Raw genomic sequence first — 24,014 nt, forward strand, 5'->3', positions numbered from 1 at the left:
TATAATCTCTCCCATATCTAACCCAGAGAGCATGGCACACCTGTTGCACGTTAATTGCAGTGTTCGAGGGTCACGGTGATATAACGTTGTTGAAAGATCTCTCAGCCACAGAGTAGAGGCAGAAGCAGGCAGCAGAGAGCTCAGGAGGCAGGCGAGGCCACCCCGGGACAAGCCAGGCTGACAGGGGGAAGTTAGAGGCGGTTGGTGGAGCTATGAGGCCCTGGCAAGTGACCAACACAGCGAGATGTCTTCTCACAGTGCATTCTTCTGTGACAGTTTAAATCAGCCAAAGAGATCTTCTTGACATCATTTATCTCTCTCTGTGTGTGTGTGTGTGTGTTATGGGATAAAGCCCCTAGGCAAGAATGACTTAAAATCCCAAACAGTCACTTCTACAGTACAGTAAACTACAGACCTGTAAAACAGGTAGATCGGTCTGTGAACACAGGCTTATTGTCAAAGAATGAGGAAAGAAAGTGTAAATGTGTAGATGTGAGTAAACCTACACTGTCCTCTACAGACACAATGACACAGACACACTACTGTCTACAACCCAGATCCCTCTCTCAGCCTCCAGATCAGACTACCTACACCATGTGACTTCATGACTACCCAGATCCCTCTCTCAGCCAGATCAGACTACCTACACCATGTGACTTCATGACTACCCAGATCCCTCTCTCAGCCTCCAGATCAGACTACCTACACCATGTGACTTCATGACTACCCAGATCCCTCTCTCAGCCTCCAGATCAGACTACCTACACCATGTGACTTCATGACTACCCAGATCCCTCTCTCAGCCTCCAGATCAAGACTACCTACACCATGTGACTTCATGACTACCCAGATCCCTCTCTCAGCCTCCATATCAGACTACCTACACCATGTGACTTCATGACTACCCAGATCTTAGACAGACGTGGAGAGAGAGGTGATTAGGTTCAGATGACCTACATAAATCACATCAACGTTTATTGGTCGCGTACACATGTGCCTCTACTCCACAGATTGATAAGTTAGACACAGTGACAATTAAGTTAGCAACAACTAATTCAATTGTCAATATCCACACCAAAAGTTGTGGTTACCCTAGCACTAACACACTTGATTCAACGAATCATCTCATCATCAAGGCTTTCATTACGAGCACTAACACACTTGATTCAACGAATCATCTCATCATCAAGGCTTTCATTACGAGCACTAACACACTTGATTCAACGAATCATCTCATCACCAAGGCTTTCATTACTGGCACTAACACACTTGATTCAACGAATCATCTCATCATCAAGGCTTTCATTACTTGAATCAGGTGTGTTAGTGCTAGGGCCCCTATGGGTCACCAGGACCAGGATTGGAAAACACTGACCTAGAGAAACTCTACAGATTGATCTAAATTGGAAACAGTGATGACAACTTTAATAAATGATCTTGTAGATCGCCAGGCCGACAGCCAAGTGACTAAACAATGTACTGCTACTGTCATCCTCACAGTGACACTGTCCCCATTGTGTCCCTAGTGTTACACATTGTCCCAACTCTGGCATCTGTGGCATTCTTTACTGTCATAGACCTCCTACAGGACAACAATGACCTTTCTGTTAAAACACCTTCAAGACAAGAACCAGAACAGCAGCATCACCTACAGCTGACTGACACAAATCCCTTCACAAGAAGAGGTGTGACGTTTGTCCTTTCAAGTCAATTTAACGTCATTGTCCCCTGGAGGGAAATACATACTGGGTTTCTGTCCCTCCCTCCCCGTACCTGCTACTACACGGCTCATTGGTAGAGAGAGACGTGTGTGTGTGTGTGTGTGTGAGAGAGAGAGTTGGCTCCCTTCCTGCGTGGATGTTTTAAAGTGGTCCCATGCCCTGTCTATACCTCTACAACCACCCTGACAGCCACTAGACAGAGGGAGGAGAGGTTACTGGTGTCCTGAAGAACACCTTCAGAAGAAACACAGACAGGGAGAGAAAATAGGGCAACGGGGGATGAACAGGTGAGAACACAGATGTGCTATGAGGCTGAGGATGCCCCCCTGAGTTCAACAGCTTCATACATGTATGTTGATGGGGTATGCCCACTAACTTTCACATTAGTGAACTTGTAGTGCCAAGTATCACATCAGCTGTCCATCATCTGATCATTATCAATCCACTGGAAATCCGGATGTCTCCACAGCCTGTTTATTTGTTAACATTCGAGGTGAATTTACAGACCTATTTTACATGTTTGGTGACGTGGTGGTGAAAGAATGCTACTGCTTGTTAGTTACCTGCTGCTACTAGATTAACTGCAGGTTCATTATGAGACAGCTGTGTGTGTGTGTGTGTGTGTGTGTGTGTGTGTGTGTGTGTGTGTGTGTGTGTGTGTGTGTGTGTGTGTGTGTGTGCTACGGCGGCTGCGGTGACAGAAATGTGGTTGGTACACTCTGCAGGGTAAACCCTCTCTGGAGACATGGGGTGACAGAGGTATTTGGTAGGATGTGACATGATAGGGCGGGGGACAGTGGCGCGTGTAGCCAGAGGGAAGGACAGCCAGACAGAGGGACACGGTGACAGAATCACTCCGAGAGTGTGTGTTTGTTTATCCGTCTGTCAGTCTGTCTGCCCACGGACTGCATGTGTCACAAACACTTAGGTTTTGTTGACTTGACCTTTGTTCTGACAGTAGACGCTCAGGGTTCAGAGGGAGAAAGGTCAGTTCCATACATATTCAGTCATAGGTACCTACAATCTACATTCATTGTTGAACGGAGGGACAAGGGTAGGACTGAATGTAAACATACATGTACATAGTCAGTATCTGAATATGCTGATTCTTAAAAAATAAACACGCCTCTATTTGACCAGGAGATAAATCTTGAGGTTCAGACCCTCTTTTTTCTAGAAACACCGGGCAAGAGGGTCCCAAAAGATAAATACTATTCTCTGCTAAGAGAGAGAAAGCAGAACTGGGAGTCAGGTAAATCCCTGATCAAAACTATGTTTGATCTCCTGGATAGCCTTTGAAGTTGAAAATAAGCTGAACTTAAGTCAAGATAAATAGTTCATCATAGCAGTAATATCAGGTGGTGGTGATGAATCAGTGTTCGATTCAAACACATGATACAATAAACTACAGGTAAATACAGGATGATGAAAACAAGATCTGGAGGGAGAGAGAGAGAGATTGGAGTGTGTCAGCACACGGCCATGGAACAGGTTGAGCTGCCTCTAACCAATCCCTGACACACACACACACACACACGTCTCCGATACTCAAACATCATGAAGACAAGTACACACCATCCTCTGACACTCACACCCAGCAAACACACACACGCACAAAACACACACTCACTGACACCAGAAGAATGTACACCTGCTGGATTTCATTATTGAAAACCTACAACTGCCAAGTCAAGTGCTACTGCTTTCCCTGTACCCATACACTTACAGCATATTCATTACACAGTTATTTGTTGTATTATATGATCAGATCAGAGTGTGTTGATCACGCACACAGTTTAGCAGATGTTATAGCGGGTGCAGTGAAATGCTTATGTTACTAGCTCCTAACAATGTAGTAAAATGTAGTAAAAGTCACTAAGTACGCAAATGATGCCCCAAAAATATTTGACAAATCTTGAAACGTCAGAACGAATCTAATGAACCCAAATAGCACTGTAACAGTAATCCACATCTACACAGGATGAATTTACACAAGATATACTCAGAATGATACGTACAGCAGTAAATATATTACACTGAGATATATCAATAACCCAGTATATTAATAAATACAGTGTGTATTAACAGTGTAACTAAAATGCAATGTACAGTAGTAGAAATATTAGAATGAGCTATGTTGAGAATACAGTATTTAAATACACTTTACAAAACCCCATGACAAAACGGATAGAATTGCAGAAATGTTGCGAAATATAAATATATATGGTGTGTATAGACAGTATGGAAAGTATGTGATTGGTGTGTATGGACAGTATGTGAATGGTGTGTATAGACAGTATGTGAATGGTGTGTATAGACAGTATGTGAATGGTGTGTATAGACAGTATGTGAATGGTGTGTATAGACAGTATGTGAATGGTGTGTATAGACAGTATGTGAATGGTGTGTATAGACAGTATGTGAATGGTGTGTATAGACAGTATGTGAATGGTGTGTATAGACAGTATGTGAATGGTGTGTATGGACAGTATGTGAATGGTGTGTATGGACAGTATGTGAATGGTGTGTATAGACAGTATGTGAATGGTGTGTATAGACAGTATGTGAATGGTGTGTATAGACAGTATGTGAATGGTGTGTATAGACAGTATGTGAATGGTGTGTATAGACAGTATGGACAGTATGTGAATGGTGTGTATGGACAGTATGTGATTGGTGTGTATGGACAGTATGTGATTGGTGTGTATGGACAGTATGTGAATGGTGTGTATGGACAGTATGTGAATGGTGTGTATAGACAGTATGTGATTGGTGTGTATAGACAGTATGTGAATGGTGTGTATAGACAGTATGGACAGTATGCGAATGGAAAAGGTGTGTACAGCAGTAGTTATATAGGATGATCCATGACTAGAATACAGTATATACATATAAAGTGGGTGAAACAGGATGTAAACATTATTACAGTGACCAGTGTTCAATGACTATGAACTACTGTTTGTCTGTTGTTCCCCCCAGTCCTTCCCATTTACAGCAGTACTAGCTGCTAACCCCAGTCTCCTGCATCCCAGCCTCCTGCATCCCAGCCTCCTGCATCCCAGCCCAGGTCAGACTACACGACCATATAGTAGTGGCCCTTGTGGACAAATATCTCCTTCATGACCTGAAGACTATAGAGTTCAGGGTTCAGCTTAACACTGTGGCGCCTTCCTGCTCCCCAACAAGCCATCAAATCCTCACTCCTCAACCCCCTACCACCTCAAAGGAAGAGCCATCAGTGAGAGAGAGAGAGAGAAAGAAAAAGGGAGAGAAAGGGGGAGAGAAAGAGTTCTCACACAGAGAGGTGTCTACGTCGGTTTGCCTTTTTTCGCCACATTGGCGTGTGACAGATGGTGCTCGGGTCAAGCAGAGTGGTCTCCAAGGCTTGGGGTCAGCGTGTATGGGTCAGTTGTAAACTTAGTAAAGAGGCCAGGGGGCTAGTAGCTGTTTAAACTGACTGACCTGGGAACAGGGGCAAACCAGCCTTCTAGGACCAGAGCCAGTCTCTCAAGAATAGTCACAATCTAAATCGGATCCAGAGTCAGAAAAGCAAGTGTATCAGTTGTAACTTGAGCACAGAGAGGCTAGTGTTGTACTCTATAGTAGCTGTCCCTAACTGACCTCAGACCTGCGTGTTAGCATTCTAATCTAATTGTGTTCATTATCTAGTAATTCTATGTCCCTGACTGACATACAGTGTACGACTGGAGCAGGACAGTGTTGTACATTTGAGTCATTTAGCAGACACTCTTATCCTGAGCCACTTACAGTAGTGAGTGCATACATTTGATCTCATACTGGTCCCCCGTGGGAATCGAACCCACAACCCTGGTGTGGCAAGCACCATGCTCTACCAACTGAGCTACAGGGGACTCCATAACCAGAGAGTCTCTATCTGAAGAAAAGTCACAGTATAAATCTGATCCAGAATCAGATCAGGAAACCAGTTTTTTTTTCACTAGACAGAGACAGGTGTTAGGGTATGGGATCAAACGTTAGTTCAAAACCCATCACAAAGGAAAGGAGGATACAGACCTATCCATTGTTCTGGTCTCTGCACGCTTTGTATGAATGAGATATTTTTGTATGGTAAAGATCAGACGCCTAATGGGCTAGTCTCTCACCACGTGTCTGTATAAAAAGCTGTGATTGGATAATCAGCCAATTGACCACAGGGATGGTAGGTGTGTAACAGAGGGCTGCTTTGTGTCCATGTGAGTGGGTTGTGACCTCACGGACATTATTAGTCAGAAAGTTCAAGGGTCACAGGGCTGGGTCACCTCATCAGTGCTGACTGAGGGAGGCGACGGCAGCTATGTGTCAATACCTATACGATCTACAAAGAGCAAGACAGAGAGTTAGTGTGTGTGTGAATCTCATCCAAAGGGATCTTGTCGGGCATCTAGAATCCCTTCCTCTGCAGTATGTTTAGAGAAAGATAGGAGAGGAAATAGACAACATTTCCTTTAGGGTTTAAACTGAACCTCAGACCTTAAAGCTCAGAGGAGGTATAGACATCTGTTAACACAGACTATTGTCTGGCCTGGCCATCGTCTGCCTCTCTTCTCCCGGCCTCGCTCCCTGGGAATGTAGCAGCCAAGGCAGCTCTGGAGCGCGGAGGACTTAGCCTGGGTCGCATGAGTTGTACAGACACACTTTGGAGGTTTTGGGTTTGGAAATGCCCTGGAGGAGTGCAGAAAGTGCACCTGTTGTGGCGGTGGGGCCGGTAGGTGGGCAGAAGGCTCAGGTGTGTGTGTGTTTCTGTCTCTGCATGTGTGTGTGTGTGTGTTTCTGTCTCTGCATGTGTGCGTGTGTGTGTGTTTCTGTCTCTGCGTGTGTGTGTGTGTGTTTCTGTCTCTGCATGTGTGTGTGTGCGTGTGATGGGTGTGTGCCTGTGTCAAACAGGCTGTTATCTGTCTTGTCTCGGTGGAGGGTTACACAAAGGACACAGTCGCTTTAGCAGCAGTGGAAACAGCCAATCTGACTCTGACCCCTGACCTCTAGGAATAGTAATATGGCTCATTGCTCTCAAGTCTTTGTTTTCTTGGCAGGTGATGATTATCTAATGAGATGTATTAGTTAGGCCAGGGTTTCCCAAACCTCTCCTCAAGCACCCCTAGCCATTCCATCTGTTTCATGTGTTTCAGTATAAGCACATCTGATTGGTCAACCAATCACCAAGCACTTCATTAGCTGATTCAGGTGTGCTAGTTCTTCAAATACATCAGTGGAAATGTTGAGGGTTTAGGAAACACTTCATTAGGAAGAAGAGATGAGTGACTATGAAAGGTTTCACCTACTGCAATGCTATGAGGAGCAATTGCAGAAACCAATGTGTTGCAGATGCTCTCTCAACCATTGTGTGTTTACTGGTGTGTCGCCATCTCTGGTGGTGCTGGTGACCAGTGTTTACTGGTGTGTCGCCATCTCTGGTGGTGCTGGTGACCAGTGTTTACTGGTGTGTAGCCATCTCTGGTGGTGCTGGTGACCAGTGTTTACTGGTGTGTAGCCATCTCTGGTGGTGCTGGTGACCAGTGTTTACTGGTGTGTAGCCATCTCTGGTGGTGCTGGTGACCAGTGTTTACTGGTGTGTAGCCATCTCTGGTGGTGCTGGTGACCAGTGTTTACTGGTGTGTAGCCATCTCTGGTGGTGCTGGTGACCAGTGTTTACTGGTGTGTAGCCATCTCTGGTGGTGCTGGTGACCAGTGTTTACTGGTGTGTAGCCATCTCTGGTGGTGCTGTTGACCAGTGTTTACTGGTGTGTAGCCATCTCTGGTGGTGCTGGTGACCAGTGTTTACTGGCGAGCCAGAGACTAACCCAGTTAGGGAGTCTGAAGGAACACACAATGCTGAGTTCCTAGGGAGAGAGATAGTATGCTGAGTTCCTAGGGAGAGAGATAGTATGCTGAGTTCCTAGGGAGAGAGATAGTATGCTGAGTGCCTAGCTACTAGAGTGCTTTTATGCTGGGACCTTGTCTTCTAATGGAACAATGCTAGTAGTCTAAAGCATTAATTACAGTCTGATCTCCACTACTACAGAGCCAGAGATCAGTCCTCCAGGGTATAACACTGTTACCCCTGTTAGATTCACTGCAGCAGTGCAGCATCCCACTAGCATTGGGATCAAGCAGTTTCTATGGATTTACTGCAGTGTACAGCACTAGGGACGTGTATACAGAACAATCAGAAAAGATCACCTCAGCAGCCATGGAACACTGGTGTTGAGGTCTATCTGCCCCCTGTGACCCCCTCCTCTTACCCCCATCCCCCTAGCTGCTGTCCTGTGAGATGAAACAGGAGCACCCCCACGCACCACCCATCCGAACTCCACTGTCAGTGCCCCCCTCCCCCTGACCACAGCTGGACCCTGTTACCCACAATGCACCGAGTCAGGGTCGTCCCTCAAAATGACAGCGCCATCCCATAAACCAGGGCCCCCCTAGACAGGACGGAGAGCAGCAAATGATAAATGGGTAAAAGGAGGAAAAGGGATTATTGAGAGAAAATGGAGGGAGTAAAGTAAAACAGAAGAAACGAGAGTAGAGTTCTGGGGGAGTTTCTGAATTCTGACGGGTCAATCCACGAAGACACTTATTGTTGATGTCCCCGGATAGTTTGGTAAACTCAAACTCCACCTTTAAGTGTGGTGCACAGTCAATGACAACATGTAGCTAGGTTAGTGAAGTATACAGTCAATGAAAACATGGAGCTAGGTTAGTGAAGTATACAGTCAATGAAAACATGTAGCTAGGTTAGTGAAGTATACAGTCAATGAAAACATGTAGCTAGGTTAGTGAAGTATACAGTCAATGAAAACATGTAGCTAGGTTAGTGAAGTATACAGTCAATGAAAACATGTAGCTAGGTTAGTGAAGTATACAGTCAATGAAAACATGTCGCTAGGTTAGTGAAGTATACAGTCAATGAAAACATGTAGCTAGGTTAGTGAAGTATACAGTCAATGAAAACATGTAGCTAGGTTAGTGAAGTATACAGTCAATGAAAACATGTAGCTAGGTTAGTGAAGTATACAGTCAATGAAAACATGTAGCTAGGTTAGTGAAGTATACAGTCAATGAAAACATGTAGCTAGGTTAGTGAAATATAAAGTCAATGAAAACATGTAGCTAGGTTAGTGAAGTATGCAGTCAATGAAAACATGTAGCTAGGTTAGTGAATTATAAAGTCAATGAAAACATGTCGCTAGGTTAGTGAAGTATACAGTCAATGAAAACATGTAGCTAGGTTAGTGAAGTATACAGTTACTGAAGTATGCAGTCAATGAAAACATGTAGCTAGGTTAGTGAAATATAAAGTCAATGAAAACATGTAGCTAGGTTAGTGAAGTATACAGTCAATGAAAACATGTAGCTAGGTTAGTGAAGTATAAAGTCAATGAAAACATGGAGCTAGGTTAGTGAAGTATAAAGTCAATGAAAACATGGAGCTAGGTTAGTGAAGTATACAGTTACTGAAAACATGTAGCTAGGTTAGTGAAGTATAAAGTTAATGAAAACATGTAGCTAGGTTAGTGAAGTATACAGTTACTGAAAACATGTAGCTAGGTTAGTGAAGTATACAGTCAATGAAAACATGTAGCTAGGTTAGTGAAGTATGAAGTCAATGAAAACATGTAGCTAGGTTAGTGAAGTATACAGTCAATGAAAATATGGAGCTAGGTTAGTGAAGTATACAGTCAATGAAAACATGGAGCTAGGTTAGTGAAGTATACAGTTACTGAAAACATGGAGCTAGGTTAGTGAAGTATACAGTTAATGAAAACATGTAGCTAGGTTAGTGAAGTATACAGTCAATGAAAACATGTCGCTAGGTTAGTGAAGTATACAGTCAATGAAAACATGTAGCTAGGTTAGTGAAGTATGCAGTCAATGAAAACATGTAGCTAGGTTAGTGAAGTATACAGTTAATGAAAATATGTAGCTAGGTTAGTGAAGTATACAGTCAATGAAAACATGTAGCTAGGTTAGTGAAGTATACAGTCAATGAAAACATGTAGCTAGGTTAGTGAAGTATACAGTCAATGAAAACATGTAGCTAGGTTCGTGAAGTATACAGTCAATGAAAACATGTAGCTAGGTTAGTGAAGTAGGCAGTCAATGAAAACATGTAGCTAGGTTAGTGAAGTATACAGTTAATGAAAACATGTAGCTAGGTTAGTGAAATATGCAGTTAATGAAAACATGTAGCTAGGTTAGTGAAGTATACAGTTACTGAAAACATGGAGCTAGGTTAGTGAAGTATACAGTTAATGAAAACATGTAGCTAGGTTAGTGAAGTATGCAGTTAATGAAAACATGTAGCTAGGTTAGTGAAGTATGCAGTTAATGAAAACATGTAGCTAGGTTAGTGAAGTATACAGTCAATGAAAACATGTAGCTAGGTTAGTGAAGTATGCAGTTAATGAAAACATGTAGCTAGGTTAGTGAAGTATGCAGTCAATGAAAACATGTAGCTAGGTTCGTGAAGTATACAGTCAATGAAAACATGTAGCTAGGTTAGTGAAGTATACAGTCAATGAAAACATGTAGCTAGGTTCGTGAAGTATACAGTCAATGAAAACATGTAGCTAGATTAGTGAAGTATGCAGTCAATGAAAACATGTAGCTAGGTTAGTGAAGTATACAGTTAATGAAAACATGTAGCTAGGTTAGTGAAATATGCAGTTAATGAAAACATGTAGCTAGGTTAGTGAAGTATACAGTTACTGAAAACATGGAGCTAGGTTAGTGAAGTATACAGTTAATGAAAACATGTAGCTAGGTTAGTGAAGTATGCAGTTAATGAAAACATGTAGCTAGGTTAGTGAAGTATGCAGTTAATGAAAACATGTAGCTAGGTTAGTGAAGTATACAGTCAATGAAAACATGTAGCTAGGTTAGTGAAGTATACAGTCAATGAAAACATGTAGCTAGGTTAGTGAAGTATGCAGTTAATGAAAACATGTAGCTAGGTTAGTGAAGTATGCAGTTAATGAAAACATGTAGCTAGGTTAGTGAAGTATACAGTCAATGAAAACATGTAGCTAGGTTAGTGAAGTATGCAGTTAATGAAAACATGTAGCTAGGTTAGTGAAGTATGCAGTTAATGAAAACATGTAGCTAGGTTAGTGAAGTATACAGTTAATGACAACATGTAGCTAGGTTAGTGAAGTATGCAGTTAATGAAAACATGTAGCTAGGTTAGTGAAGTATACAGTCAATGAAAACATGTAGCTAGGTTAGTGAAGTATGCAGTTAATGAAAACATGTAGCTAGGTTAGTGAAGTATACAGTCAATGAAAACATGTAGCTAGGTTAGTGAAGTATACAGTCAATGAAAACATGTAGCTAGGTTAGTGAAGTATGCAGTTAATGAAAACATGTAGCTAGGTTAGTGAAGTATGCAGTTAATGAAAACATGTAGCTAGGTTAGTGAAGTATACAGTCAATGAAAACATGTAGCTAGGTTAGTGAAGTATGCAGTTAATGAAAACATGTAGCTAGGTTAGTGAAGTATGCAGTTAATGACAACATGTAGCTAGGTTAGTGAAGTATGCAGTTAATGACAACATGTAGCTAGGTTAGTGAAGTATACAGTTAATGAAAACATGTAGCTAGGTTAGTGAAGTATACAGTTAATGAAAACATGTAGCTAGGTTAGTGAAGTATACAGTCAATGACAACATGTAGCTAGGTTAGTGAAGTATACAGTCAATGAAAACATGTAGCTAGGTTAGTGAAGTATACAGTCAATGAAAACATGTAGCTAGGTTAGTGAAGTATACAGTCAATGAAAACATGTAGCTAGGTTAGTGAAGTATACAGTCAATGATAACATGTAGCTAGGTTAGTGAAGTATACAGTCAATGATAACATGTAGCTAGGTTAGTGAAGTATGCAGTATAATAATGTCAGCTATGCTAACCACAGTGTTGTGCAACGTGTGTAATGCGATGCAGAGTATTTTGTACTTGTGTAAGAAATGTGCTGAAGTATTTATGATGTTGTGCACCGTTGGCCACACTTGTTTAACTTGCCGTTGAATCTATAAGGGTTGAGGAGGGAGGGAGCAGGGAGGGAGGGAGGGAGGGAAGTGTTGATGGAGAGAAGGAGGTAGAGACTAATATGAAAGACACGGGGGAGGAAGAGAAAGAAATTGAAGAACTTGTTTTCCCTCTTCTGCAATACGATCAAGGCTTTCGGTGACCATGCCAAGTACACTTGCAGCTTGTTATCCAGTGAATGATAATAACAAATGTAAATTATAAACTGCTTTTCTCTCCCAAGGTGCTATGCAACCTAGTAGTAAGAAGAGATGGATCTTGACATCGGTGAAAGCACAGTTGGCGAAGAATCTTCAGTCTGACACAAATAACTTTCTGTCCGTTCTGACTTTACTAGAACAAGCCTTAGAGAGAGTTCAGTCAAAGATGAATCTGGCAATATAGAGAATAGAGAGAAGAAAAGGAAGGAGGGGTAATGATTTTACGACATCTGTCAGGGACAATGAACCTCTGGCAGCCACAGTATCTTTGTAGTGGTGTGAAGGGGGGGTTACGGGGGCAATACCGTGAAACGAACTTTGCAAGCTGCTGCACACAACTCTCTCTCTGGTATATTTCAGGCCCACCACAAGAAAAGGGCCTGCTCAGGCCACATCCCAACATGCTATCCCAGCTCTCACTACCAGCCTGATGGATTGCAGGAGATTTTATTCCTTCAAACGGGCGCTTAACGAATGTCAGGTTTGCTTCGCCTCCACATCCTGCCTTTCTCACTAGGCTCTGATGTTTAATCTTCCTCTCTCTCCCTCTCTCCTGCTCTTTCTCTCCCTCCATCTCCTGCTCTTTCTCTCATTGACCCCCGTTGTCTGAGATTGATGGTTTTGACCGGGACTGCCCCCTGCTAGGACAGCGTGAGGGCCGTACCATTAGAGAACCGCAGCCAGGGGAATGAGGGAAAGATGACACAGTGTTAAGATCTTAGAAGTGACGGGGGATCAAGTTACCGCTCTGTGGGGGGATCCAGTTACCGCTCTGTGGGGGGGATCAAGTTACCGCTCTGTGGGGGGTTCGAGTTACCGCTCTGTGGGGGGTTCGAGTTACCGCTCTGTGGGGGGTTCAAGTTACCGCTGTGTGGGGGGGATCAAGTTACCGCTGTGTGGGGGGATCAAGTTACCGCTGTGTGGGGGGATCAAGTTACCGCTCTGTGGGGGGGATCAAGTTACCGCTCTGTGGGGGGGATCAAGTTACCGCTCTGTGGGGGGGGGGATCAAGTTACCGCTCTGTGGGGGGGATCAAGTTACCGCTCTGTGGGGGGGATCAAGTTACCGCTCTGTGGGGGGGATCAAGTTACCGCTCTGTGGGGGGGATCGAGTTACCGCTCTGTGGGGGATCGAGTTACCGCTCTGTGGGGGGATCGAGTTACCGCTCTGTGGGGGGATCGAGTTACCGCTCTGTGGGGGGATCGAGTTACCGCTCTGTGGGGGGATCGAGTTACCGCTCTGTGGGGGGATCGAGTTACCGCTCTGTGGGGGGTTCGAGTTACCGCTCTGTGGGGGGGTTCGAGTTACCGCTGTGTGGGGGGATCAAGTTACCGCTCTGTGGGGGGATCAAGTTACCGCTCTGTGGGGGGATCAAGTTACCGCTCTGTGGGGGGATCAAGTTACCGCTCTGTGGGGGGATCAAGTTACCGCTCTGTGGGGGATCAAGTTACCGCTCTGTGGGTGTGTGGGGGGATCAAGGGGTTCGAGTTACCGCTCTGTGGGGGTGTTCAAGTTACCGCTCTGTGGGGGGATCAAGTTACCGCTCTGTGGGGGGGATCAAGTTACCGCTCCGTGGGGGGATCAAGTTACCGCTCTGTGGGTGTGTGGGGGGATCAAGTTACCGCTCTGTGGGGGGATCAAGGGGAGATAGATGTAATTTAGTTGATGTCTGCACGCGCACACGCACACAAAGCTTCACAACACAGCCTCTCCACATGGCCCTGGCTCCTGGCCTTTCGCTGGAGATAAGGGCTCTTGACATTGGGCCCTGGGCCTGGGAGGCCCTGTGAAGCTATAATTGCTGAGGCTTCACGACTCTCTCTCATGCAGGCTAGACCTTTAAACCCATCTCAGCCCTCCACTTGACTGACTAGTGACAGGACCGACCCTTCTTTCTGTTTCTCCCTGCTTGTTGGACCTTTCTTTTCTATCCCTCTCTCCTTTTGGTTCCCCCTGTTTCCTTGCTTTTTCCTCTATGTCTTGAGAAGAAAAAGAGGGACAGAGAGCGAGAGAGCAGGGAGAGAGAGAAAGCCCTTCTTTCATTTCTCCGTTCCTCTTCTGTTTATTTACATTTTCAGCGCTCAGCCACATGTTTTTCTTGCACAGTGTTACGCAGAGATGTTGCCATGCATACTCTCCTCTACCACAGCCTAGCTAGGCTAGCTCCTGGCCTGAAGCACCGGCAGCGCCGCACATTCATCTGCTTTTTATAATACATACGGTCCAATTCAAACCCAGAGAGCACAGATGTTACAACTCTAGTTGTGTAATGAGAGTAGGAACAAAGAAAGCCCTACTCCCATAGACATACAGTAGTACATAACAATATGTATGTCCTCTCTAGTGTTCTGTGTCATTCTGTGCTTACTCCATCCACACATACAGTCAGTCAAGTCCCTAGTCAGTTGAGATTTTCCCTGTTTTTCTTGGGAAATATAAAGCTTTCCTAAAGGGGAAACGTCCTCTTAATCTAACGTTGCAAGAGCTGAGTGTGTGTTTGTAGACAGATGAGACTCGGAGGAAGCTCCCTTTCAAACTCAGCTGCTGCTCAGGAATGTTTCAAGTTTAAACAGAGAGGAGGCAAAGAGCGGTGGAGACAGCAGAGAGGAAATGACAAGCCCTAGGAGGAGAGAAGCTGATGCTCAACGGCTGCATTCCTCCCAGGATGATAGCATACCTGGGTTCAACCACTGTCCGAAATCTTCAAAATACTTTTCTCTAGTATTTGAAATACTATTTAAACCCAGGTGTGGAACAGACATGACTGTGTGTCAGGTGGTGGAGTCTGTATTCTATAAATTTCTATCTGCAACGTTCTGAACGTTTCACCTTTTATTTCACCTTTATTTAACCAGGTAGGCCAGTTGAGAACAAGTTCTCATTTACAATTGCGACCTGGCCAAGATAAAGCAAAGCAGTGCGACACAAACAACAACACAGTTACACAATAAATAGGCCATGGTGGCGAAGTAATTACAATATAGCAATTAAACACTGGAATGGTAGGATGTGCAGAAGATGACTGTGCAAGTAGAGATACTGGGGTGCAAAGGAGCAAGATAAATAAAATAAACAACAGTATGGGGATGAGGTAGTTGGATGGGCTATTTACAGATGGGCTATGTACAGGTGCAGTGATCTGTGAGCTGCTCTGACAGCTGGTGCTTAAAGCTAGTGAGGGAGATATGAGTCTCCAGTTTCAGAGATTTTTGCAATTCGTTCCAGTCATTGGCAGCAGAGAACTGGAAGGAAAGGCGGCCAAAGGAGGAATTGGCTTTTGGGGTGACCAGTGAGATATACCTGCTGGAGCGCATGCTACGGGTGGGTGCTGCTATGGTGACCAGTGAGCTGAGATAAGGTGTGGCTTTACCTAGCAGAGACTTGTAGATGACCTGGAGCCAGTGGGTTTGGTGACGAATATTAAGCTAGGGCCAGACAACGAGAGCATACAGGTCGCAGTGGTGGGTAGTATATTAGGTTTTGGTGACAAAACGGATGGCACTGTGATAGATTGCATCCAATTTGCTGAGTAGAGTGTTGGAGGCTATTTTGTAAATGACATCGCCCAAGTCAAGGATCGGTAGGATAGTCAGTTTTATGAGGGTATGTTTGGCAGCATGAGTGAAGGATGCTTTGTTGCGAAATAGGAAGCCGATTCTAGATTTAATTTTGGATTGGAGATGTTTGATGTGAGTCTGGAAGGAGAGTTTACAGTCTAACCAGACACCTAGGTATTTGTAGTTGTCCACATATTCTAAGTCAGAAACAAAACCTCACTGAATACACCCCATCTGTCTGGCTGTCTATTTCCTCTCTGCCTGCCCCGGCCTCATGGCTCCCTCTCTGCCTGCCCCGGCCTCATGGCTCCCTCTCTGCCTGCCCCGGCCTCATGGCTCCCTCTCTGCCTGCCCCGGCCTCATGGCTCCCTCTCTGCCTGCCCCGGCCTCATGGCTCCCTCTGGGCTATCAGATTCTCTGGACCCTGGTCAGAATGAGGCACAGTAAAATAAACATAGACCCCAGAGAGCAAGAATCACAACATTGGGTTTCTTTGGAAAATATTCCAAACTTCATCTACATAGCTCCCCTCCTTATGTCTCTCTCGCTTTCTTTCATGTCCTCCCCTCTCTCTCCTCCTCTCCCGACACTCATACCTCCATCTATACTGCATGGCTCCCTTGATCTTGTGTATTCTGGCCCTGCTCCCCTACACCCGTCCCCCGTCTCTTGCCTGTATCCTCCAGCGCCTGATTGGCTCCCTCTGTTCAGGGAAAGGTGTGATTGGCTGATGTTTGTTCTATACCGCTTCAGGCGCATACCACACAAATGCATACTGCTGTATGTGTCTACGTTGTGACAGACCTCGGTTCAAATAGTCTTTTTTTTCTTTTAAATACTTTGGGTGCTCGATTTGAGTCTGCCTGGAGTGCCAGATAATCAGGGATTGCACTTTAGGGACTATTCCATTGGTTCCATTGCGCCAGGCAAGCTTGCAAAATGTCTATTTTACCATCCTCCAACTGTTGCTTAGTTTCCCTTTCCCCAGCCTTCATCCCCTGTTATTCTTTCCCAATCCCTTTTTCTCTTTTCTCTACACACAGCACAGCAGATCCATCCAGCCACACAGCACAGCAGATCCATAAAGCCACAGAGCAGATCCATAAAGCCACACAGCACAGCAGATCCATCCAGCCACACAGCACAGCAGATCCATCCAGCCACACAGCACAGCAGATCCATCCAGCCACACAGCACAGCAGATCCATCCAGCCACACAGCACAGCAGATCCATCCAGCCACACAGCACAGCAGATCCATAAAGCCACACAGCACAGCAGATCCATAAAGCCACACAGCACAGCAGATCCATAAAGCCACACAGCAGATCCATAAAGCCACACAGCACAGCAGATCCATCCAGCACAGCATATCCATCCAGCCACATAGCACAGCATATCCATCCAGCACAGCATATCCATCCAGCCACATAGCACAGAAGATCCATCCAGCACAGCAGATCCATCCAGCCACACAGCACAGAAGATCCATCCAGCACAGCAGATCCATCCAGCCACACTCTTCCCTGTCTTTCCATCTACCTCTTCTTCATTTCCCAACCCTGTAATAGTACCAGCCGTCCTGCTTTTTATTATAGGCTGTATATCATGAGAAGAGCCCGGGTTCATGTCTCTCTGTTGACTTTATGGCTGAACCGAAGGAAAAACTCAAGCCACGTTTTAGAAACTTCAGCAAAGGCACACATAAGCCAAATGAAGTCACAGTTAAGAACCTGCTAGTAGAAAACTCTATTTCATTTAGAATAACTTTATTTTCCTGTGAGGAAAGTTCTATACACATGTAATGTTGAAGTGCAGTTCAGATGGACCACCAGTTAATTACATGAGCAGAAATCCATTACAATCCACTGAATTCCATTATCAGTCCATTATAATGCATTCCCCCAGGTGTTGTGTTTAAACCCATGGGATAACTGCGACCCCTCACCCCTACTACCCATTACACTGTGGTCAAATGGCAGACTGTACCTCCATCAGATGCTATCTTCACTGTCTGAACAAGATTTTCCAGAAACAATTACTAGGCCTATACCTAATGCTGACTGGGTCCAACACAGTACTTTTTGCATTGTTGGCAAAAAGAAAAGCTAAGTTAGTACTTTTTGCACTGTTGGCAGAAGTTAAGAGGTATTTCTCACAGAGTTAGCAGGTGATAGCTGTTAGTGAGTTAGCTGCTGGCTACTTTGTTAACCTGACCCAATGGCACAATACTAAAGCTACTTTATTGGTATTTGGCTGTAGAACAATACATCTCTGCCCAGCCTTGGCTTTAACATGTAATGACTTGGAACAATAGGAATGTGTAGCTCAGGGAAAGCATCCAAGATATTACCACTACACCTCTCTTCTTTAACGTCATCCGGTTTCAAGGAACTACAGGGGAAAAAAACATTTTCATATCAAGGGTTATGATTTCCAGGAAGAGTGGAATGAGAAAAGAGAGGTATGCTGAAAGAGGAGGAAAATACATACCACAGTGGTGGCGTGATGTGAAGGGATGATACTGGGCTAGAAATTAACTTTGATGGCCTTTGTGTGTCCCTCCCTCCTTCCTCTTTCCCCTGCCTCCCAGCCCTTACATCTCCTCTCCAACTCTTGACATTCGAGGCCGTGTTTTTCAGTAAAGAAAATGTACAAGCGAAATAAAGAACTGTAAACGAGAACAGGGAAACTCCAGAGGGGAAAAACAGATTGCAGATATGCAGTGCAAGTGTACTCGGTGGCTCCGTTTCAACCGTAATATCTACTTGGCACAAGCCCTGTGCATTTTTGGTAGTTTTATACGGCCGCAACTAAAACCGGCTTTTGGAGGAAAAGATCGCATGGCTGCCAGTGAATTAATGAAACGCCAGCCGCAAGAATGCAAAAAACCTGCTCTGTTTCCTTCTGCAAAGTTCATCATATGTCATGTCCATCATCAGTGGGGCTCAGTGGTTATAACAGTGTTATTACACACAGCGCATACAGCTTGTGTTGCCTGCTGAGAGTAGGAGCTAGAACGAGAGAGAACAGAGAGAGTGAGGGATAAAGGTGAAGATGATGATGGTTCATTCATGGTTAGAGAGACAAGGAAGCAGAGCCAACTTTTCGGACAGATAAACTTGGATAAAAGATTTCCAGACTCTGGCAACAACGTGGCAATGGCACACAACCAAAGAACCAGATTATTCTTCAATGTGACGCAGAAGCAACTAGACTAAGTTGAATAAATTCAATCAGTAATTAACTAGAACAGCGTGATCAGGTATAAGATAATGACTTGTGTGGGCAGGCGGCTACAGTATGACCTAATGCAGGACGTGATAATGTGTCTCTCTGCAGGTAAAAGAGTTAGCAGAGAGAGAGAGGACCTTGAGAATGACTGGCAATGTTTGGAAAAAGTGGAAGGGTAAGGGCGGAAGTTACCGTAACCATGGTGGCACTATCTCTGTAGCTCAGGGTTGTGTTTTCAGATGGAAGAGTGTGATCTCTGCCTCACAATGTTGCTACAAGGTTGCAGCAAAGTTGTGCATTGGCTGAACGGGTGGGTCAGTGCTACAAGTGAGTAAAGACAGACAGCGAGGCAGAAAGGAAGAGAGAGATAGAAAGGAAAATGAATATGGGAAAGTTTCAGTCATTGTCTAGGACATTTTTAGTGTTGTAACCTTTCAACCCCTCAAGCAACTCAGAACAGAGTGTTCTCTGGGAGTATTATGTGTACATTTGTCATGACAAACCCTACTATACAAGAAGAATCCAGGTAGTACCCCAAACAGTAACCAGTACCATTAAAACGGCGCTTAAGAAACTCCCTTAAGTGAACAAATTCAACCTGAAGGTGTCTACAACTTCCACTCACACAGCGAGCAGTCAACTTAAATCATTAAAAACAATCTAAATGTTGAAACCTGCTTTCCAAATAAAAGCAGAGTTAAAGAGAAAGTGAAAACACTGCAGGTGGAAAAGGAATAGTTGAATATAAATCAGATGATTGTGTCTGCGTGGCTCATGTTTAAAGGGAGAGAAAATAATGGCCACCGTTGCAGTGTACAATAAAACTAAGCTTATTTCACCCCAACATGAACTGCGGATATTAAATCCCCCACACTGTCCTTATAAGCCCAGAAAGCGAGAGAGAGTAAGGTTGGGAGGGAGAGAAAGAGAAAAGTAGGGAGAGAGAGAAAGAGAAGGGGAGGACAGAAGGAAGAAAAATTGAAAATCTTTATTTTACTCTCTCCTCGCTCAAGGCCACTAACCCGTGCGATTAATCCTCAGAACGAAGGATGATAAACGTCTTCAATGACTCACTTGAGTGACTGGTCTTCCCTTTATATGCCATCCATTCCCCCCTCTTTCTTTCCTCCCTTCCCTCGCTCTCTTTCAACTCAAGTCTAAGTTATGTGATCTTACAGGTGTTCTGTCTCGGGCCTGAATATGCTGGGTCTCAAGTGAATCCGGGGTGTAAATTACTTCACATGCCCATCTGACACTATCCTCCCTTTGGATACAAAAGCACCTCTCTCAGCATCTCTGAGTTTCTACTGTATTTCTCAGACGTGTTTAGTAAGGAGCGTTGGCCAAAGTTTTGAGTAATGACAATATTGTAATTTTAGGTTATTTATACTGAGCGTTTGTCAGGAAAGCAGCTCCAGGATATCGATAAGGACAAGTTTAGAGCACCGCAAGCTAAATCACACACAGATGCATGTGCACACATGCACTATATCGTATATCACATAATTACAGTCACAAACAGAGACTTGGTACAGTTGTAAAAGTGGAGAAATGAAAGGGAAACAAGGAGCTGTTTGTACTAACAGCAGGTATAAAACCTTTAACAGCAGGTATAAAACCGTTAACAGCAGGTATAAAACAGTTAACAGCAGGTATAAAACAGCAAACAGCAGGTATAAAACCGTTAACAGCAGGTATAAAACCGTTAACAGCAGGTATAAAACCGTTAACAGCAGGTATAAAACCGTTAACAGCAGGTATAAAACCGTTAACAGCAGGTATAAAACCGTTAACAGCAGGTATAAACCTTTAACAGCAGGTATAAAACCGTTAACAGCAGGTATAAAACCGCTAACAGCAGGTATAAAACAGCAGGTATAAAACAGCTAACAGCAGGTATAAAACAGCAAGTATAAAACCGCTAACAGCAGGTATAAAACAGATAACAGCAGGTATAAAACAGATAACAGCAGGTATAAAACAGCAGGTATAAAACAGTAGGTATAAAACAGCAAACAGCAGGTATAAAACAGCAAACAGCAGGTATAAAACAGTTAACAGCAGGTATAAAACCGTTAACAGCAGGTATAAAACCGTTAACAGCAGGTATAAAACCGCTAACAGCAGGTATAAAACAGCTAACAGCAGGTATAAAACAGCAGGTATAAAACCGCTAACAGCAGGTATAAAACCGCTAACAGCAGGTATAAAACCGTTAACAGCAGGTATAAAACCGCTAACAGCAGGTATAAAACAGCTAACAGCAGGTATAAAACAGCAGGTATAAAACAGCTAACAGCAGGTATAAAACAGCAGGTATAAAACCGCTAACAGCAGGTATAAAACAGATAATGGCAGGTATAAAACAGCAGGTATAAAACAGTAGGTATAAAACAGCAAACAGCAGGTATAAAACAGCAAACAGCAGGTATAAAACCGCTAACAGCAGGTATAAAACAGCTAACAGCTACTGCATCTTGCCATCTTGATGTAATGTATCACTAGCCACTTTAAACAATGCCGCATTATGTTTTCATACCCTACATTACTCACCTCATATGTATATACTGTACCCTATACCATCTACTGCATCTTGCCTATGCCGTTCGGCCATCACTCATTTATATATTTTTATGTACATATTCGTATTAATTCCTTTACACTTGTGTGTATAAGGTAGTTGTTGTGAAATTGTTAAGTTAGATTACTTGTTAGATATTACTGCATGGTCGGAACGAGAAGCACAAGCATTTCGCTACACTTGCATTAACACCTGCTAACCATGTGTATGTGACAAAAACATTTGATTTGATTTGAAGCTTACAGCAGGTATAAAACAGCAGGTATAAAACAGCCTACAGCAGGTATAAAACAGCTAACAGCAGGTATAAAACAGCAGGTATAAAACAGCAAGTATAAAACCGTTAACAGCAGGTATAAAACAGCTAATAGCAGGTATAAAACAGCAGGTATAAAACCGTTAACAGCAGGTATAAAACAGCAGGTATAAAACAGCTAACAGCAGGTATAAAACAGCAGGTATAAAACCGTTAACAGCAGGTATAAATCCGTTAACAGCAGATATAAATCCGTTAACAGCAGGTATAAAACAGCTAACAGCAGGTATAAAACAGCAGGTATAAAACAGTTAACAGCAGGTATAAAACAGCTAACAGCAGGTATAAAACAGCTAACAGCAGGTATAAAACAGCAGGTATAAAACCGCTAACAGCAGGTATAAAACAGCTAACAGCAGGTATAAAACAGCTAACAGCAGGTATAAAACAGCAGGTATAAAACAGCAGGTATAAAACCGCTAACAGCAGGTATAAAACAGATAACAGCAGGTATAAAACAGATAACAGCAGGTATAAAACAGCAGGTATAAAACAGTAGGTATAAAACAGCAAACAGCAGGTATAAAACAGCAAACAGCAGGTATAAAACAGTTAACAGCAGGTATAAAACCGTTAACAGCAGGTATAAAACCGCTAACAGCAGGTATAAAACCGCTAACAGCAGGTATAAAACAGCAGGTATAAAACCGCTAACAGCAGGTATAAAACCGCTAACAGCAGGTATAAAACCGCTAACAGCAGGTATAAAACAGCAAACAGCAGGTATAAAACCGTTAACAGCAGGTATAAAACCGCTAACAGCAGGTATAAAACAGCTAACAGCAGGTATAAAACAGCAGGTATAAAACAGCAGGTATAAAACCGCTAACAGCAGGTATAAAACAGATAACGGCAGGTATAAAACAGCAGGTATAAAACAGTAGGTATAAAACAGCAAACGGCAGGTATAAAACAGCAAACAGCAGGTATAAAACAGCAAACAGCAGGTATAAAACCGCTAACAGCAGGTATAAAACCGCTAACAGCAGGTATAAAACAGCTAACAGCTACTGCATCTTGCCATCTTGATGTAATGTATCACTAGCCACTTTAAACAATGCCGCATTATGTTTTCATACCCTACATTACTCACCTCATATGTATATACTGTACCCTATACCATCTACTGCATCTTGCCTATGCCGTTCGGCCATCACTCATTTATATATTTTTATGTACATATTCGTATTAATTCCTTTACACTTGTGTGTATAAGGTAGTTGTTGTGAAATTGTTAAGTTAGATTACTTGTTAGATATTACTGCATGGTCGGAACGAGAAGCACAAGCATTTCGCTACACTTGCATTAACACCTGCTAACCATGTGTATGTGACAAAAACATTTGATTTGATTTGAAGCTTACAGCAGGTATAAAACAGCAGGTATAAAACAGCAAACAGCAGATATAAAACAGTTAACAGCAGGTATAAAACAGCAGGTATAAAACAGCCTACAGCAGGTATAAAACAGCTAACAGCAGGTATAAAACAGCAGGTATAAAACAGCAGGTATAAAACCGTTAACAGCAGGTATAAAACCGTTAACAGCAGGTATAAAACAGCAGGTATAAAACAGCTAATAGCAGGTATAAAACAGCAGGTATAAAACCGTTAACAGCAGGTATAAAACAGCAGGTATAAAACAGCTAACAGCAGGTATAAAACAGCAGGTATAAAACCGTTAACAGCAGGTATAAATCCGTTAACAGCAGATATAAATCCGTTAACAGCAGGTATAAAACAGCTAACAGCAGGTATAAAACAGCAGGTATAAAACAGTTAACAGCCGGTATAAAACAGTTAACAGCAGGTATAAAAGGTGCAGTGAAATGCTAACACGCTAGCTCCCTCAACAATGCAGTACAATATCCATATCAATAATAATAAAAAAGTTGAATCTAAAATAATAAGTCATAGAGGAAGGTAGTATCCATAGTAATAAAACGGATCTAATAAGATATACAGTATAGATGATGAATGTGTAATGATCAAGTAGAACTGTGTTCCAAATGTAAAGTGGGTAGTGTCTTTACGCAGTTGAATAGAAGTATCAAATCCAACAGCAGTGTTGACTGTGTGTGTGCATGTGTGTGGTTGTGTGTGTTGGTGTGTAGTTGTGTGCAAGGGTTGGATGTGTGGAGAGTCAGTGTAAACAGTCTCTAAGGTGCAGGTAAACAGCTAGGGTCAGTTGTTCAACAGTCTGATGGCCTGGTGGTAGAAGCGGTCTCGGAGCCTGTTGGGCCGAGACCCGATGCTCCGATACCATATGCCAGATGGTAACAGTCCGTGGCTTGGGTGACTGGAGTTCTTGACAGGCTTCATGGCCTTCCTCAGACATTGTA

The 24,014-nt window shown here is 43.4% G+C and overlaps 2 protein-coding genes across 4 annotated transcripts in view; one reads left to right on the forward strand and one right to left on the reverse strand.

Moving 5' to 3' along the window:
- The window catches only part of coro7 (coronin 7), a 266,473-nt gene that overhangs the window by 84,510 nt on the left and 157,949 nt on the right, over positions 1-24,014 (reverse strand). The gene's annotated exons all lie outside the window — the stretch shown is intronic.
- vasnb (vasorin b) overlaps positions 1-24,014 on the forward strand; it is a 50,690-nt gene that overhangs the window by 20,444 nt on the left and 6,232 nt on the right. Inside the window, exon 3 of one of the 3 annotated variants that reach the window (XM_029773581.1) lies at positions 4,701-4,788. The exons of 1 other annotated variant lie outside the window; for it this stretch is intronic. The gene's annotated coding sequence lies outside the window, so the exon portion shown is untranslated. Of the gene's footprint in view, positions 1-4,700; positions 4,789-12,345; positions 12,467-24,014 lie in introns of all 3 variants that reach the window. One more of the 3 variants, XM_029773596.1, reaches the window with a different exon arrangement.

The sequence above is a fragment of the Salmo trutta genome, chromosome 1 (genome assembly GCF_901001165.1).
Source record: "Salmo trutta chromosome 1, fSalTru1.1, whole genome shotgun sequence".
In the NCBI taxonomy this organism is placed as follows: Eukaryota; Metazoa; Chordata; class Actinopteri; order Salmoniformes; family Salmonidae; genus Salmo; species Salmo trutta.